Raw genomic sequence first — 5,221 nt, forward strand, 5'->3', positions numbered from 1 at the left:
GGCTATTTTTTTGAACACGATTGTTGAGGTTTTCAATTTCTTAAATATCAGCGAAGCAAAAAGAGCGAAATAAGACGAGGTGACTAAAGCGATTGATGAATTTTGCAAGCCAAAGTGCAACGAGGTTTATGAGACTTTTATATTTCATATTATTTCTGTAAAACCAGAAGATATGGCAAATTTGGGAAGGCATAGTTACCACATAGCTATATGTGGTGGTTATTTCTTTAACTTTATACCAAAAAAAATTAAATCTATGTAAGTTAACACGAGTGACCAGTAGTGATGGCAAGATTAATCGCAAAGATTGAAATAATCGATTAATGTTGAGCAATTAATGATTTAATTGTATCGTAGACTTACTTTCAATTAATTGCAATTTTAATCGATTAATTGGCAAAATAATCGTTGTGCGTGGCAGCATTGTTTCTTTGTTATTTCTTTCATCACTAAGATTCTTATATTACTCAAAATGGCTCCCATCAAAAGTAAAGCGTGGAAATATTTCATTAAAGAAAATAACAACCTGGTTGTTTGTAATTTTTGCAAAAAAAAGTTAAAATTTTCAAACAACACTTCAAACATGTTCCAGCATTTGAAATTGAAACATGCAGCTGAAGTTGATAAGTATAATGTAAGATCAAATAGTTGTTTTCCTTCAAAGAATGAGTGAGTAATGCATTTTTTTATAGCTTGATTCCAAAACAAATGACGATGACAGTGAAACCATTGATAAAAATAGTGTGGATACTGTGGTCGATATGACAAATGTATGCGAAGGTAACACAGATGATAGGCCGAGTAGTAGCGCCAGTCAATCATTAATTTTACAAGCATTCACCAACATTCGAAGCTATTCCTCCGGAACAAAAAGCAACAAAATTACACATGGAATCATGCACATGATCGTCAAAGATAATTTGCCGTTTACCTTTGTCGAAGGTATGTTTTGTGTTCATTAACCTTTAACTGGTGACGTAGGGCCTGAGAGGCCGCGTGAAGGAAGCATAACGCTTTTTCACCCCTTTCCCCGCGCACTCCGGATTTGTGCGTCTCAGTAGCTTAGAGTTTAGTTGCGCCCGCGCTGTAGATGGAGAAATTTGTGCCACCCGCAGCCAAATAGGTAAGTACGATTAATGCAAACTTTTCTTGCGGCCTCTCAGGCCCGATGTCACTGCTTACGTAACAAATATTGGATTTCATAGTTTTTGTTTTTTTCATTATATTACAGTTATTATCAATACATATCAACTATGGATGACGATGGATTTAGTAGAAAGAAGCGGAGATGTGTCGAAGGTTCTGGTGGGGTCCTAAGTCGTAGCAGACAAGTGGTTGATGAACAAATAGAGGAATGGTTGATGTACGAAGACTCGAGTGGGTCAGAAGCAGAAAATATACCCGACAATTATATTGCTGAGCAGAGTGACCACGATTCGGCAACTGAAGCGATTGCATCTGAAGAGGAAGAAGAAGTTGTGCATTTACCAGTCCGAGTGAATGAGGAATCAAGCAGTGACAGCGATGAACCTTTATCTCGAAGATCTAGCTATTATTATGGAAAAAATCGCTACAAATGGGCAAAAAAACCACCCAACAGGGTTGTAAGGACATCTCAGCATAACATTATACCACCTACACAGAAGCCTCGATTAAGTGAGAGCGAGAAAAAAGACCCTTACGATTTGTGGGGTAAAATAATGAGCTCTGAGATTTTAGAAGAAGTTTTGAAGTGGACAAATGTGAAGATTGGCCAAACCAGAATGAGATACCAAAGACAAGACCGCCCAGAACTACATGATCTGGACATGATTGAATTACACGCTTTCCTGGGCCTCCTAATGTACACAGCCGTTTTCAAATCCAACCACGAAAACTGTGAATACATTTTTGCTACAGATGGAACAGGAAGAGATATATTTCGATGTGTTATGTCTCAGAAACGATTCCAAAATATTTTGATGTGTTTACGTTTTGATAATAGTCTAGACAGAGAAGAACGCAAGCAAAATGACAAACTTGCTGCAATAAGTAAAATATTTAATATATTTGTAAACAATTGCCAAATGCTTTATACTATAGGAGAGTGTGCTACAATTGACGAAATGCTAATTGCATTTAGAGGGCGTTCATATTTTGTTTTATACATGCCAAAGAAACCATCTAAGTACGGCTTAAAGATGATGTGTTTGTGCGATTCCAAAACTAGCTACTTTTACAATGGTTACATCTACTCAGGAAAGGGATCTGATGGTCAAACTTTGTCTATCGACGAAAATAAATTATTAGTTCCATCACAGGCAGTTATTCGTTTGTCTGAGCCTATACACAACACCAACCGCAATATCACATTTGATAATTGGTTCACGTCGATCGAATTGGTAGATCAATTAAAGAAACGCGGACTTACTTGCGTAGGAACACTAAAAAAAAATAAACGGGAAATTCCCAAAGAATTCCAGCCGTCCAAAACGAGAGATGTAGGAACCACTCTTTATGGATTTACTAACCAAATTACAATGTTGTCTCATGTACCAAAAAAACGTAAAGCAGTTCTCTTAGTTTCCTCCATGCATCACTCTATTGAAACTGATGAAACTACAGGCAAACCTGAAATTATAGCCTATTATAATTCAACAAAAGGAGGGGTTGATGATATTGATAAAAAGTGTTCTATTTACACAAGCAGCCGCCGAACACGCAGATGGCCCATGGTAATTTTTTACAGAATGTTGGACATAAGTCTAGTCAATAGCCACATTTTGTATCAAATTCATGAACCTAGAAACAAAGACCGAGGACGTTTTACTAAAACTCTAGCAAGGCGCTTGGTTTTATTACATGCACAGCGTCGAGTTTACAACCTGCGAATTCCTCGAGAAATAAGAACCAGCTTGGAGCGAATCTTGGGTTCCGATATGCCACCTAACCAGCAGGCAACAGAAATCACACAGAAGACGAGAAAAGTATGTGCTTCCTGTCCACCAAAACTGAATCGAAAGTCAAATCATCAGTGTTATTCATGCAAAAAACATGTGTGTCTACAGTGCGCCAAACAAGTTTGTCCTGATTGTGAATAGTAAAATAACTAAAGTTCAGTCGGTGTCATTTTTTATATTTTTTTATTATTTGTAATGTTTAGGTGATTTTTGTGTTTTAAGAAGTCTATTTGAGTTATGGAAAATGATAATTTATGTATGAAATTAAAATTTTGTTTTGTTTTGCGCAACTATAAATAAGAAGTCTATTTTATTATATTTCTTAAATTACATTACATGGTTAAAAGTTCCCAATACAGAAATAAATAATTAGTAACATTTATTTTGTTTTTCTTATAGATAAATATGTATCCTTACCATATAATAACATTAAAGTCACTTTCCGTAATTTTTTTCTAACGAATAAGGACATTTTATATAGGGGCATCTGAGGCCCCACGTCACAAACAACGTTATAAAACAACCACGTCACCAGTCAAAGGTTAATTGTTCTATTATTTTATTCTAAAAAATTTAACTTTTATTAAAGGTGCTGGCTTCTTAGACTTTATGAAGCAAAATTTCCCACTTTACAAAGTCCCATCAAGGAACACGAAAAGGCTGAAATTGATAAACTGTATGAAGAGGAAAAAAAATGTGTGTCATTGCTTTCCAATTTGCATTGTGTAACCCTGACCACTGATATATGGACTAATATAGACATGAAAAGCATGTTGGGAATAACCGTTCATGGGTTGCTTGAAACAAAGCCATTTAATGGAACAATTGGTGTGTATGTATTGAGTGAGTCCCATACAGCTTCCCATATATCTGAGATTTTGTCCGATGCAATGAAAACATTTTCTATTGAGGAAGATAAAGTTAAGGCTGTTGTCACAGACAATGCAAGAAATATTGTCAATGCAATCTATGAAAAATTCGGAAAAAATCGTCATATTCCATGTTTCGCCCACACGCTGAATTTGGTTTGTTCGAATTCATTAGATGATTCTGCTGTACAAGGCATTGTTTTAAAATGCGAAACAATTGTGAAATGGTTCAAACGCAGCGTTAAAGCCAATGACGACATGCGAAAGGTGCAAGCAGCTGCTGGCGTACCAGAGGGTAAATTTTTAAAACTTTTAATAGATGTAAATACGCGCTGGAATTCCACCTATTATATGATCGAGCGGTTCATCAAACTTAGCGCCTACGTCAGCCAAATTTTGTTAAATTACCCGGATTCTCCGCCCATGATAACGTCAAGAGAGAAGGATGAACTAATGGAAATATGTACAATTTTAAGACCTTTAGAGGCCATGACAGTGCAGATAAGTGCCGAACGACATGGAACTCTCAGCCAAATAATACCACTATTTCATTGTGGTCATGAGCAATTTTCGAAAATTCACCCATGTCAACCAGCAGCACAAAAACTGAAGCAAGAAATTTTAAAGCAGTTTGACAAAAGATTTGCCACCATAGAACAGTCTTTTCTCTTAGCTGCATCCACTATCTTGGATCCAAGGTTTAAAAGGGTTAATTTTAAGGATCCGGTGGCTTTGGTGACCAAAAATGATGACAATATGGAAACAGCAAGTGAGTCATCGATGGAATCAGAACACGATTTTGACTTCTGGGCTCCACACAAAACTCTCGCGCACAAAAAAAAAAGAGAGCATGTGACGATGTGCAACCTCAAGACGAGCTCTCTTTTTATTTAAACTCCCAAGTTTTGCCACTTAAATCGAACGTAGTAGATGCTTGGGATGACATGAAAACAGTTTATCCGAAGCTCTATGAAGTCTCTAAAAATTATTGCCATTTGATTGGCACATCAGTGCCTGCGGAACGGTTGTTCTCCAAGGCCGGATCCACCGCAACATTAAAAAGAAACCGACTGACAACTAAACGGCTGTCAAAATTATTATTTCTACAAACTTGGCTAAATAAAAAATAAAGGGATGAATTAATAATTTGTAAAATGTGTAAAAAAATAATCACAACAGTATTTTCAATTTTTGTCAAATATTTTTTTAAACTTTTTGAAAAAAAAATATTCATATAACTGTGTATGTAAACGCATATAAATTCCCTTTATAAAATTATATGTTTAAATGACTGAATGAATTAACAAAAGAATTTTTTCAAGTAAATTGTTTTTAATTATTTTAATGCCTTATCGCAGCTTTTTGAAACAGGGGTCTCTTTTATCATTATATTTTATAAATCGACAATTAATC

At 35.7% G+C, this 5,221-nt stretch overlaps 1 pseudogene; it reads left to right on the forward strand.

Moving 5' to 3' along the window:
* The first annotated feature begins 583 nt into the window (after positions 1–583).
* LOC129244256 (uncharacterized) lies at positions 584–3,983 on the forward strand (annotated as a pseudogene).
* Positions 3,984–5,221: the final 1,238 nt, after the last annotated feature.

Source organism: Anastrepha obliqua, chromosome 4, assembly GCF_027943255.1.
Source record: "Anastrepha obliqua isolate idAnaObli1 chromosome 4, idAnaObli1_1.0, whole genome shotgun sequence".
Classification (NCBI taxonomy): Eukaryota; Metazoa; Arthropoda; class Insecta; order Diptera; family Tephritidae; genus Anastrepha; species Anastrepha obliqua.